The sequence below is a fragment of the Physella acuta genome, unplaced genomic scaffold (assembly GCF_028476545.2).
Source record: "Physella acuta isolate Inbredline_101_S28 unplaced genomic scaffold, ASM2847654v3 ptg000168l, whole genome shotgun sequence".
In the NCBI taxonomy this organism is placed as follows: Eukaryota; Metazoa; Mollusca; class Gastropoda; family Physidae; genus Physella; species Physella acuta.
In genome coordinates this window covers 790,784-805,925 of record NW_026731687.1, presented here as the reverse complement: position 1 = coordinate 805,925, position 15,142 = coordinate 790,784, and the positions used below count along the sequence as shown (strand labels likewise).

Sequence of the window (15,142 nt, the reverse complement as noted above, 5' to 3'; positions counted from 1 at the left end):
AGGAGGAAACACAAGAGAGTGACAGGAAGATTTCTACCACTTATCTCATGCAGGAGACAAAGGTTTTAGATTAATCACAGATAATTTGTTCGGAGTTTTTATAATTTATATAGTCAGGCGTGGAGTTGCTTGATTTGCCTAATAGAATGGTGTCTTCTTTAAATACTGGTTCATTGTTAAGTACCAGGGCCAACTAACCTGTTTAATTACCTGAAATTCATTTCTAACCCTCCCCAATGTGCAACCTTCCCAAGCAACTATGTGCCATCACAGTTAAAATCATCCCTTTGTATATCCCACCTTACAAGAGAAGCAATAAGATACCACAGAGATTCTCCACCATATCAAGTGGTTACCCTATCAAACAACTATTTTATGAACAGCATCAAGCCCCACAAGGTCTTAGCTCACACAATTTCATTTCCTAATTCAAAATTTTGAAAAAGTTTATAGCAAAAAAAACAAAGACAATTTTGTTAAATATAAAGAGGAAAATGTTTCTTCAAAGAAAGAAAACATTAGGAAAGAGAAAAACATAAAGAGGCAAATATTGCAGCAACAGATGTTTCCATAAACAGATGTGCACATAAACTGTTGGATGTTTACTAAAGTTCTCTCTACATCAACACATTGCTGTACGTGTACACACTTTGTTCATCTGACATCATTCAACAACACCATCAACACAGAAAATGCTAGATGTGGGAGGGGGTGTCAATACACATTCTTAGGAGGAGTCATTATATACACCTCTAGGAGGATCAATATATACACCTCTAGGAGGATCAATATATACATATATATATATATATATATATATATATATATATATATATATATATATATATATATATATATATATATATATATATATATATATATATATATATATATATATATATATATATATATATATATATATATATATATATATATATATATATATATATATATATATATAGAGTCAGACAAAAGAAAAACACTCCAGCTTTTTAAAATAATGTTAAAAGAAATGTTAAAATGGTTAAAGAAAATCATCCACAGCTGAAGTGACTGTATAGCATCAAAGTGACTGTATAGCATCAAAGTGACTGTATAGCATCAAAGTGACTGGCACAGACAGTGTAAACAAGCCAGCCTCAGGTGCTGACATCATCTGGCTTCAGTTCTAGATCAGAACTTCTTTACTTAAGCATCTGCTTAAAATATTCACTGGTTTATTGCTGCTATCTGTCTAGTGAGTTGTTGAGTGCTGTTATAGGGCCTAGGCTTGTACTAAACAACAACAATAGTGACCTGTAACATATACATAGTGGACCAAGCATTAACAACAGATATAACATATACAATAGACCTAATATAAACAGCAGACCTAACATATACAATAAACCTAATATAAACAACAGACATAACAAAAACAGCAGACAACATATACAATAGACCTAACATAAACAGCTGACCTAACATAAACAGTAGACATAACATATATACAATAGACATAACATACAACATAAACAGTACATCTAAACAGCAGACCTAACATATACACACCAAACCTACCACAAAAACATATTAATAGTGGATCTAACATACAAAAAGTAAACAGAAAGTGGATATAACATAACAAAGACAAAGAGTCTAAGCAAATGGAATGGTAGCATACAGATTGTGCACATACAATACACATGTTCATGTAGGCCTACCACATCATTCAACTCAAGTGTTTTTTTAAACAAAGACTATCAAACCACTAATGAATGTGCTCATTATACACGGCTGAATATGGAACAGGACAAGATACAGCTAAATCCAACCATAAAACATGGTAATTTATTCTACTTACAACAGTAACACCATTGACCTGATCAAACTAACCTGATAGTAGTGATAGTTGTATTCTACTTACAACAGTTACACCCTGACCAAACTAACATGACAGTTGTATTCTACTTACAACAGTTACACCATTAACCTGATCAAACTAACCTGATAGTAGTGATAGTTGTATTCTACTTACAACACTTACACCACTAACATGACAGTTGTATTCTACTTACAACAGTTACACCCTGACGAAACTAACATACAGTTGTATTCTACTTACAACAGTTACACCATTAACCTGATCAAACTAACATACAGTTGTATTCTACTTACAACAGTGACACCATTAACCTGATCAAACTAACATACAGTTGTATTCTACTTACAACTCTTACACCATTAACCTGATCAAACTAACATACAGTTGTATTCTACTTAAAACAGCTAAACCTGACACCATTTACCTCACCCAACAAACAGCAAGCCCATCCAGTGAATGAACCAGAATAATACACTAAGGTCATCAATCGATCACACATGAATCATATCTAATTTCCAATTAAAATCCAACTAATTACATCCAATAGGAAATGTACACTTTCTCACCAGCAACAATAGGCACACGTAAGGTCAAAGTCCTTAAATTTAAAACGTCTTTGAATATTTGCCAAAGAAATCAAAGAAATGATCTTATCAAAGCGCGAATGAACTTCTATATAAGTGTCTAATTTCACTATCGTAGCCCTTCCCACTGATAGCGTAGTGGGTGTGTAGACAGGAGACGACACACTGTGTCATTCATCTACCACTGAACGTACCTGCACATTGTTTTCAATCAAGCATTACTTACTGTATTTAGCAACAGTTTTACGGCGACCTACATAGCAAACGACGGACGATGGTACAAACACCACCCTGACGTAGTCCGGTGAGTGAAACACTGCTCACGTGACGCGGGTGGCAAGAGAATGGCCAAGAATGTCACGAGCAACCAACTCACAGGCCAATAACACTCAAAGCTTCTTCGATCTACCACTGATAAGTACTCACGGTAAAATAGGCGGCGGCCTCTCGATGTCCCGTCCCCCCTTCAGTCAACCAATCCACAGATTGCGACAGCCAGTGTAACGATCCGGGCCAACTCACCTAGGCCAACGATCGACTAGCGGGCCACTCACCTGGGCCTGTTTGTATCGACGAGTGACCTCCCTAGCATGACGCAGGCCCGGCTTAAAGATCCGAGAAATAAGTAAATAATCTATGTTTGGCCAATAGATTTATTGATCGTATCCTTGGTACTCACTCGTCAACAGAAACTATTTTTAAACTTCACACAACTTCCTTAACATTCAAATACAACCACCTAAATTACCTTAACACCACGTCTTTCCTAAACTAATGGAGTTGGTGCGCTTTCAAATCTACAGTTGACAAAGGTGTATAAGCTCCACACTTGGACTGCAAGTAAACAAACAACTCACTCGAGTGTGACGCACACGCACACTTAGAGACGCGCCCACTCACGGCGCCACCCAAACTCACGTGACACAGGAGAGAGACTAGGCCTAGATTTGTGGCCACCTTACGTCAAACGGGACATGGAGGACGGAATGTGGGAGGTGTCAGCTGTTGATAGATGACCACTGTACAGTCGTGTGTACACTTTCTTACGCTCTGGTCGGGGGGGGGGGGGGGCTGCTCTAAATACAGTTGTTGTGACATAAAGTTAAACCCAGTTGCTGTGACAGTTAACTGAGCTGTTGGGCCACATAGTTAAACTCAACTGTTGGGTAAATGTTAAACGCAGTTGTTGTTGGGTAAATGTTAAACTCAGCTATTGAGTAAATGTTAAACTCAACTGTTGGGTAAGTATTTAATGAACAATTTTCACCATACACTGTAACAGTATTGCCATACACTGCACCAGTAGCAGCATATGTTCTAATGAAAAAGTTAACATTAATTGATACCAGTCGATAGAACCATAAACTGGCTCTCTATATCCGCTGATGCGTGTGCAAGTCAGTCAGTGCACATTTGTTGGGTATGTTTAGGTGTAAGTTACATAATGTCACGAAACCTGGTCACAGAAGAAACAACGTTAATCACTGATGATGTGTTCAACATATCTAGCTGGTGACCAAATGGTGAGATACATCACCCAAAATATGGTTGGGTATGTTTAGGTGTAAGTTACATAATGTCACGAAACCTGGTCACAGAAGAAACAACGTTAATCACTGATGATATGTTCAACATATCTAGCTGGTGACCAAATGGAGAGATACAGCACCCAAAATATGGTTGGGTATGTTTAGGTGTAAGTTACATAACGTCACGAAACCTGGTCACAGAAGAAACAACGTTAATCACTGATGATGTGTTCAACATATCTAGCTGGTGACAAAATGGAGAGATACAGCACCCAAAATATGGTTCGGTTATTGGCTGCCTATCGATGCTGCGTGCAGGCTATATCTGGCCTGGGTTGTTCTATTTTGTGTCCTCTGGGGTGTTCTAATATATGTGGCCGCTGGGTTGTTTAAATATAATATATAAGTCAGGTTCAAAGAGATGACTAAAGTGGGGAGACCATCACATCAATAGCTAGAAATGGGCAAAGAGTTTACATGATTTACAATCAAACAGTTTGTTTCCTGGTTTTATAAGCGTGACGGAGTGCGTGAAAACCACAACTGGCCCCTACACAAAGCCCACGATATGAAAACCACACCTGGCCCCTACACAGAGCCCACGATATGAAAACCACACCTGGCCCCTAAACAGATCCCACGACATGAAAACCACACCCCCTAAACAGATCCCACGACATAAAAACCACACCTGGCCCCTACACAAAGCCCACGATATGAAAACCACACCTGGCCCCTAAACAGAGCCCACGATATGAAAACCACACCTGGCCCCTAAACAGAGCCCACGGCATGAAAACCACAACTGGCCCCTAAACAGATCCCACGACATGAAAACCACACCTGGCCCCTAAACAGAGACCACTGCATGAAAACGACACCTGGCCCCTAAACAGAGCCCACGGCATGAAAACCACAACTGGCCCCTAAACAGATCCCACGACATAAAAACCACAACTGGCCCCTAAACAGAGCCCACGGCATGAAAACCACAACTGGCCCCTAAACAGAGACCACTGCATGAAAACCACACCTGGCCCCTAAACAGAGCCCACGATATGAAAACCACACCTGGCCCCTAAACAGAGCCCACGGCATGAAAACCACAACTGGCCCCTAAACAGATCCCACGACATGAAAACCACACCTGGCCCCTAAACAGAGACCACTGCATGAAAACCACACCTGGCCCCTAAACAGAGCCCACGGCATGAAAACCACAACTGGCCCCTAAACAGATCCCACGACATAAAAACCACACCCCCTAAACAGATCCCACGACATAAAAACCACACCTGGCCCCTACACAAAGCCCACGATATGAAAACCACACCTGGCCCCTAAACAGAGCCCACGATATGAAAACCACACCTGGCCCCTAAACAGAGCCCACGGCATGAAAACCACAACTGGCCCCTAAACAGATCCCACGACATGAAAACCACACCTGGCCCCTAAACAGAGACCACTGCATGAAAACGACACCTGGCCCCTAAACAGAGCCCACGGCATGAAAACCACAACTGGCCCCTAAACAGATCCCACGACATAAAAACCACAACTGGCCCCTAAACAGAGCCCACGGCATGAAAACCACAACTGGCCCCTAAACAGAGACCACTGCATGAAAACGACACCTGGCCCCTAAACAGAGCCCACGGCATGAAAACCACACCTGGCCCCTAAACAGAGCCCACGGCATGAAAACCACAACTGGCCCCTAAACAGATCCCACGACATGAAAACCACACCTGGCCCCTAAACAGAGACCACTGCATGAAAACCACAACTGGCCCCTAAACAGATCCCACGACATGAAAACCACACCTGGCCCCTAAACAGAGACCACTGCATGAAAACCACACCTGGCCCCTAAACAGAGCCCACGGCATGAAAACCACAACTGGCCCCTAAACAGATCCCACGACATAAAAACCACAACTGGCCCCTAAACAGAGCCCACGGCATGAAAACCACAACTGGCCCCTAAACAGAGACCACTGCATGAAAACCACACCTGGCCCCTAAACAGAGCCCACGGCATGAAAACCACAACTGGCCCCTAAACAGAGCCCACGGCATGAAAACCACAACTGGCCCCTAAACAGAGACCACTGCATGAAAACCACACCTGGCCCCTAAACAGAGCCCACGGCATGAAAACCACAACTGGCCCCTAAACAGAGCCCACGACATAAAAACCACAACTGGCCCCTACACAGAGCCCACGATATAAAAACCACAACTGGCCCCTACACAGAGCCCAAGACATGAAAACCACACCTGGCCCCTACACAGAGCCCATGAGGCTAACACAATGTATCAAATTTCAGTCCAACTGGGAAGCGATACAGAAAACATGAGTTATGTCAGTCAATAAATAAATCGATACATGCGTCAAACAAGCGGGCTGATCATCTCTTATTGAAAAGTAATTAAAGTTTGAACCCCAACACTTATCCTAGCAAGATTCAAGTTCAAGGGTGAATCCAATTTTAAACACGCCTGGGCTGTTCTTGTCCAGGTTACCAAACTAAATTCTGACCCAGCCTACCAAACAAAACTAAATTCTGACCAGCCTACCAAACTAAATTCTGACCCAGGCTGCCAAACTAAATTCTGACCCAGCCTACCAGACCAAACTAAATTCTGACCCAGCCTACCAGACCAAACTAAATTCTGACCCAACCTACCAGACAAAACTAAATTCTGACCCAGCCTACCAAACTAAATTCTGACCCAGGCTGCCAAACTAAATTCTGACCCAGCCTACCAGACCAAACTAAATTCTGACCCAACCTACCAGACAAAACTAAATTCTGACCCAGCCTACCAGACCAAACTAAATTCTGACCCAGCCTACCAAACCAAACTAAATTCTGACCCAGCCTACCAGACAAAACTAAATTCTGACCCAACCTACCAGACAAAACTAAATTCTAACCGAGCCACCCCCCCCCCAAGCCCCCACCCACATGTTGCTACCACTAGTACAGATCCCGCTAATCATCACAAGGGCGGGTATGAAATCAATGCAGCCATTGGCAACACAACGATCCCTACCTCTAAATATTGCACGTTCGCAGCCCAAATGACCTTTGATGTGAGCTCACGTCATCAAGAATTCAAGAGTTTGGATCTGGCTGTCTACAGACAAGTGGTCAGTGTGCCGGTACACAGTCAATGATCAGACCAATGGCACTAATTAGCCGGGCTTAATTGGGGCAGGATTGTTTGACTATCACGACCGTGTTTCAAATGGTTCTGTTGGGAAATTCAAATGTCAGCATTCGGCGATCAATGTCTGTCAAACGGAATCAATGCCGATATTTAATGTCACTGTTATCATGAACGCCGCCAGCATCTGTCAGGTTGGCGGGTGTGGGTGGTGATATGACAATATGAAGTCACCAGGGCATCTTGATACGTGTTTCTGTCAGGGTGTGGGTGGTGATATGACAATATGAAGTCACCAGGGCATCTTGATACGTGTTTCTATCAGGGTGTGGGTGGTGTGGGTGGTGATATGACAATATGAAGTCACCAGGGCATCTTGATACGTGTTTCTATCAGGGTGTGGGTGGTGTGGGTGGTGATATGACAATATGAAGTCACCAGGGCATCTTGATACGTGTTTCTGTCAGGGTGTGGGTGGTGTGGGTGGTGATATGACAATATGAAGTCACCAGGGTATCTTGATACGTGTTTCTGTCAGGGTGTGGGTGGTGTGGGTGGTGATATGACAATATGAAGTCACCAGGGCATCTTGATACGTGTTTCTATCAGGGTGTGGGTGGTGTGGGTGGTGATATGACAATATGAAGTCACCAGGGCATCTTGATACGTGTTTCTATCAGGGTGTGGGTGGTGATATGACAATATGAAGTCACCAGGATATCTTGATACGTGTTTCTATCAGGGTGTGGGTGTGGGTGGTGTGGGTGGTGATATGACAATATGAAGTCACCAGGGCATCTTGATACGTGTTTCTATCAGGGTGTGGGTGGTGTGGGTGGTGATATGACAATATGAAGTCACCAGGGCATCTTGATACGTGTTTCTGTCAGGGTGTGGGTGTGGGTGGTGTGGGTGGTGATATGACAATATGAAGTCACCAGGGCATCTTGATACGTGTTTCTATCAGGGTGTGGGTGGTGTGGGTGGTGATATGACAATATGAAGTCACCAGGGCATCTTGATACGTGTTTCTATCAGGGTGTGGGTGGTGTGGGTGGTGATATGACAATATGAAGTCACCAGGATATCTTGATACGTGTTTCTATCAGGGTGTGGGTGTGGGTGGTGTGGGTGGTGATATGACAATATGAAGTCACCAGGGCATCTTGATACGTGTTTCTATCAGGGTGTGGGTGGTGATATGACAATATGAAGTCACCAGGGCATCTTGATACGTGTTTCTATCAGGGTGTGGGTGGTGTGGGTGGTGATATGACAATATGAAGTCACCAGGGCATCTTGATACGTGTTTCTATCAGGGTGTGGGTGGTGATATGACAATATGAAGTCACCAGGGCATCTTGATACGTGTTTGTATCAGGGTGTGGGTGTGGGTGGTGATATGACAATATGAAGTCACCAGGGCATCTTGATACGTGTTTCTATCAGGGTGTGGGTGGTGATATGACAATATGAAGTCACCAGGGCATCTTGATACGTGTTTCTATCAGGGTGTGGGTGGTGATATGACAATATGAAGTCACCAGGGCATCTTGATACGTGTTTCTATCAGGGTGTGGGTGGTGATATGACAATATGAAGTCACCAGGGCATCTTGATACGTGTTTCTGTCAGGGTGTGGGTGGTGATATGACAATATGAAGTCACCAGGGCATCTTGATACGTGTTTCTGTCAGGGTGTGGGTGGTGATATGACAATATGAAGTCACCAGGGCATCTTGATACGTGTTTCTATCAGGGTGTGGGTGGTGTGGGTGGTGATATGACAATATGAAGTCACCAGGGCATCTTGATACGTGTTTGTATCAGGGTGTGGGTGTGGGTGGTGATATGACAATATGAAGTCACCAGGGCATCTTGATACGTGTTTGTATCAGGGTGTGGGTGGTGATATGACAATATGAAGTCACCAGGGCATCTTGATACGTGTTTCTGTCAGGGTGTGGGTGGTGATATGACAATATGAAGTCACCAGGGCATCTTGATACGTGTTTGTATCAGGGTGTGGGTGGTGATATGACAATATGAAGTCACCAGGGCATCTTGATACGTGTTTCTGTCAGGGTGTGGGTGGTGATATGACAATATGAAGTCACCAGGGCATCTTGATACGTGTTTCTATCAGGGTGTGGGTGGTGTGGGGTGGTGATATGACAATATGAAGTCACCAGGATATCTTGATACGTGTTTCTATCAGGGTGTGGGTGTGGGTGGTGTGGGTGGTGATATGACAATATGAAGTCACCAGGGCATCTTGATACGTGTTTGTATCAGGGTGTGGGTGGTGATATGACAATATGAAGTCACCAGGGCATCTTGATACGTGTTTCTATCAGGGTGTGGGTGGTGTGGGTGGTGATATGACAATATGAAGTCACCAGGGCATCTTGATACGTGTTTCTATCAGGGTGTGGGTGGTGATATGACAATATGAAGTCACCAGGGTATCTTGATACGTGTTTCTGTCAGGGTGTGGGTGGTGATATGACAATATGAAGTCACCAGGGCATCTTGATACGTGTTTCTGTCAGGGTGTGGGTGGTGTGGGTGGTGATATGACAATATGAAGTCACCAGGGTATCTTGATACGTGTTTGTATCAGGGTGTGGGTGGTGTGGGTGGTGATATGACAATATGAAGTCACCAGGATATCTTGATACGTGTTTCTATCAGGGTGTGGGTGTGGGTGGTGTGGGTGGTGATATGACAATATGAAGTCACCAGGGCATCTTGATACGTGTTTGTATCAGGGTGTGGGTGGTGATATGACAATATGAAGTCACCAGGGCATCTTGATACGTGTTTCTATCAGGGTGTGGGTGGTGTGGGTGGTGATATGACAATATGAAGTCACCAGGGCATCTTGATACGTGTTTCTATCAGGGTGTGGGTGGTGATATGACAATATGAAGTCACCAGGGCATCTTGATACGTGTTTCTGTCAGGGTGTGGGTGGTGTGGGTGGTGATATGACAATATGAAGTCACCAGGGTATCTTGATACGTGTTTGTATCAGGGTGTGGGTGGTGTGGGTGGTGATATGACAATATGAAGTCACCAGGGCATCTTGATACGTGTTTCTGTCAGGGTGTGGGTGGTGATATGACAATATGAAGTCACCAGGGCATCTTGATACGTGTTTGTATCAGGGTGTGGGTGGTGTGGGTGGTGATATGACAATATGAAGTCACCAGGGTATCTTGATACGTGTTTGTATCAGGGTGTGGGTGGTGTGGGTGGTGATATGACAATATGAAGTCACCAGGGCATCTTGATACGTGTTTCTATCAGGGTGTGGGTGTGGGTGGTGTGGGTGGTGATATGACAATATGAAGTCACCAGGGCATCTTGATACGTGTTTGTATCAGGGTGTGGGTGGTGATATGACAATATGAAGTCACCAGGGCATCTTGATACGTGTTTCTATCAGGGTGTGGGTGGTGATATGACAATATGAAGTCACCAGGGCATCTTGATACGTGTTTGTATCAGGGTGTGGGTGTGGGTGGTGATATGACAATATGAAGTCACCAGGGTATCTTGATACGTGTTTGTATCAGGGTGTGGGTGGTGATATGACAATATGAAGTCACCAGGGCATCTTGATACGTGTTTCTGTCAGGGTGTGGGTGGTGATATGACAATATGAAGTCACCAGGGTATCTTGATACGTGTTTGTATCAGGGTGTGGGTGGTGATATGACAATATGAAGTCACCAGGGCATCTTGATACGTGTTTCTGTCAGGGTGTGGGTGGTGTGGGTGGTGATATGACAATATGAAGTCACCAGGGCATCTTGATACGTGTTTGTATCAGGGTGTGGGTGGTGATATGACAATATGAAGTCACCAGGGCATCTTGATACGTGTTTGTATCAGGGTGTGGGTGGTGTGGGTGGTGATATGACAATATGAAGTCACCAGGATATCTTGATACGTGTTTCTATCAGGGTGTGGGTGTGGGTGGTGTGGGTGGTGATATGACAACATAATTTAAGTCACCAGGGACACCAGACACAGGTTTCTGTTCAGTTTAACACGGGCACACACATGCATCTGTAGACGATTCCTTCAGCAAGGTTTCTAAGTCGTGTGCCTTTCAGGTGCGACAACTTTAAATAACTACAACCACATTACAGGGGTAACAACCTTGAATAGCAATCATAAAGGTGCGACAACCCTAAACAACATACACAGGGTCGATAACCTGGAAAGCGAGACAACCACACTGTTTTACTGAGTGTTCGCATTGCTCACACAACTACCCATCTAACCGTGTAACATAGAGAACTACCCATGTAAAGGTATAAAATACAAACGAGACAACTACACTGTTTTACTGAAGTGTCCGCATTGCTCACACAACTACCCATCTAACCGTGTAACAGAGAACTACCCATGTGAACGTATAAAATACAAGCGAGACAACCACACTGTTTTACTGAATGTCCGCATTGCTCACATAACTACCCATCTAACCGTGTAACAGAGAACTACCCATCTAACCGTGTAACATAGAGAACTACCCATGTAAAGGTATAAAATACAAACGAGACAACTACACTGTTTTACTGAAGTGTCCGCATTGCTCACACAACTACCCATCTAACCGTGTAACATAGAGAACTACCCATGTAAAGGTATAAAATACAAACGAGACAACTACACTGTTTTACTGAAGTGTCCGCATTGCTCACACAACTACCCATCTAACCGTGTAACAGAGAACTACCCATGTGAACGTATAAAATACAAGCGAGACAACCACACTGTTTTACTGAATGTCCGCATTGCTCACATAACTATCCATCTAACCGTGTAACAGAGAACTACCCATCTAACCGTGTAACATAGAGAACTACCCATGTAAAGGTATAAAATACAAACGAGACAACCACACTGTTTTACTGAGTGTCCGCATTGCTCACATAACTACCCATCTAACCGTGTAACATATAAAATGTAAACGTATACAATACAAGCGACAGCCGTATTGCTGTGTGAGAGAACACATTTAACATGGCATCGCTTGGTTCTGGTCTAGCTACAACAATGCGGTAAGCTGATTATTATTTGGGTGTTGTTTTTTTTATCGATGTCGAGCTGACTACCATATAATTGCCCTGACTACCTTATAATTGTTCTGGCAATTAGGGGAGAAAATAAGAGATCCCCCATAGAGATTTTAAGCCGTTAGGGTCACCCACACACACAAAAGGGAAGCGCCCACTCGCGAGCAACAAAGAAAACTCCACGGGGTGGATCCAGAGACAGAAAACTTGCGCAGATCTAGGTGTCGCTGATGCTGTCGTGTCATAACAAGTGCTTGTGACGTCACGTACCAAGTCACACAGGAAGGATCTGACTGACCTTGACATTCAACCCTGTGGCCACTCCTGCTTTTGTATGTGAAACACCAGGCCGCACGTTTACCCAGTAGCTACACATTACCGTGTGTTAATGTGTCGTCTCACAGGTTGTGTAACTATGAAATCTGATCAAGAGAGAAACAACAAACGAGTGAGCACCCTGTATTGATGCCTACCTCTACCACCATACCACCAACCAGCAGCGCAGAAATAGATCTCAGAATGTCAGCCGCCGAACATCAAGTTTCAACTATTAACGACATCGAAATCGTGTCGTTTTCAAAGTTCGCAGTTTCAAACATTATAATGTCATAGAACCACAACTTTACGTTCTTAAAATTGTCAGTTTGTCGTGATGCGGAGGGGGGGGGGGGAGAAGAGGAGATACGACTCTTCTTGCATAAATACAAAAGTTAATTTTCACATGTATGTATGTATGGGGCATTTTTTAAAGCCCTTTTACTTTTATATGAACCGATGTCAAACACCGCGCGCCACTGGTAGGAAACGTCGAACTTAGGTACCTCTTATCCCAGCTGAATTTGATACTTTACAGAACTTTAATAGCAAACAGACAAATGTTAGACTCCCCACACACGGTCACATCAGCAGTAGAACACAGACGTCTTGTTCTATGTGTCTGGTACCTCACAATGTAAGGCTCCCCACACACGGACACATCAGCAGTAGAACACAGACGTCTTGTTCTATGTGTCCGGTACCTCACAATGTAAGACTCCCCACACACGGACACAGCGGTAGAACACAGACGTCTTGTTCTATGTGTGTCCGGTACCTCACAATGTAAGACTCCCCACACACGGACACATCAGCGGTAGAACACAGACGTCTTGTTCTATGTGTGTCCGGTACCTCACAATGTAATGGCCAATGTAAGGCTCCCCACACACGGACACATCAGCGGTAGAACACAGACGTCTTGTTCTATGTGTGTCCGGTACCTCACAATGTAATGGACAATGTAAGGCTCCCCACACACGGACACATCAGCGGTAGAACACAGACGTCTTGTTCTATGTGTGTCCGGTACCTCACAATGTAAGACTCCCCACACACGGACACATCAGCGGTAGAACACAGACGTCTTGTTCTATGTGTGTCCGGTACCTCACAATGTAATGGCCAATGTAAGGCTCCCCACACACGGACACATCAGCGGTAGAACACAGACGTCTTGTTCTATGTGTGTCCGGTACCTCACAATGTAAGACTCCCCACACACGGACACAGCGGTAGAACACAGACGTCTTGTTCTATGTGTGTCCGGTACCTCACAATGTAAGACTCCCCACACACGGACACATCAGCGGTAGAACACAGACGTCTTGTTCTATGTGTGTCCGGTACCTCACAATGTAATGGACAATGTAAGGCTCCCCACACACGGACACATCAGCGGTAGAACACAGACGTCTTGTTCTATGTGTGTCCGGTACCTCACAATGTAAGACTCCCCACACACGGACACATCAGCGGTAGAACACAGACGTCTTGTTCTATGTGTGTCCGGTACCTCACAATGTAATGGCCAATGTAAGGCTCCCCACACACGGACACATCAGCGGTAGAACACAGACGTCTTGTTCTATGTGTGTCCGGTACCTCACAATGTAAGACTCCCCACACACGGACACAGCGGTAGAACACAGACGTCTTGTTCTATGTGTGTCCGGTACCTCACAATGTAAGGCTCCCCACACACGGACACATCAGCGGTAGAACACAGACGTCTTGTTCTATGTGTCCGGTACCTCACAATGTAAGACTCCCCACACACGGACACAGCGGTAGAACACAGACGTCTTGTTCTATGTGTGTCCGGTACCTCACAATGTAATGGACAATGTAAGGCTCCCCACACACGGACACATCAGCGGTAGAACACAGACGTCTTGTTCTATGTGTCCGGTACCTCACAATGTAAGGCTCCCCACACACACACGGACACATCAGCGGTAGAACACAGACGTCTTGATCTATGTGTGTCCGGTACCTCACAATGTAAGGCTCCCCACAGACGGACACAGCGGTAGAACACAGACGTCTTGTTCTATGTGTGTCTGGTACCTCACAATGTAATGGACAATGTTAGACTCCCCACACACGGACACATCAGCGGTAGAACACAGACGTCTTGTTCTATGTGTGTCCGGTACCTCACAATGTAATGGACAATGTAAGGCTCCCCACACACGGACACATCAGCGGTAGAACACAGACGTCTTGTTCTATGTGTGTCCGGTACCTCACAATGTAATGGACAATGTAAGGCTCCCCACACACAGACACATCAGCGGTAGAACACAGACGTCTTGTTCTATGTGTGTCCGGTACCTCACAATGTAATGGACAATGTAAGGCTCCCCACACACGGACACATCAGCGGTAGAACACAGACGTCTTGTTCTATGTGTGTCCGGTACCTCACAATGTTAGACTCCCCACACAGACACATCAGCGGCAATGTAGTGGTCAGACAACTAAGATGTACTTAATTTTGCGGAAATTACCACTTTGTGGTTGTTAAAAAAAACAATTAAGTACTTAACATACAAAGAGGACATATAAAAACTTTCC

The 15,142-nt window shown here is 44.3% G+C and overlaps 1 protein-coding gene across 5 annotated transcripts in view; it reads right to left on the bottom strand.

Moving 5' to 3' along the window:
• The window catches only part of LOC131936114 (phospholipid-transporting ATPase ID), a 55,286-nt gene that overhangs the window by 36,296 nt on the left and 3,848 nt on the right, over positions 1–15,142 (bottom strand). The window contains exon 1 of one of the 5 annotated variants that reach the window (XM_059293003.1): positions 3,197–3,298. The exons of 1 other annotated variant lie outside the window; for it this stretch is intronic. The gene's annotated coding sequence lies outside the window, so the exon portion shown is untranslated. Of the gene's footprint in view, positions 1–2,430; positions 2,533–2,674; positions 2,776–2,874; positions 3,033–3,196; positions 3,299–15,142 lie in introns of those variants that run through there. 3 more of the 5 variants (XM_059293007.1, XM_059293004.1, XM_059293005.1) reach the window with 3 other exon arrangements.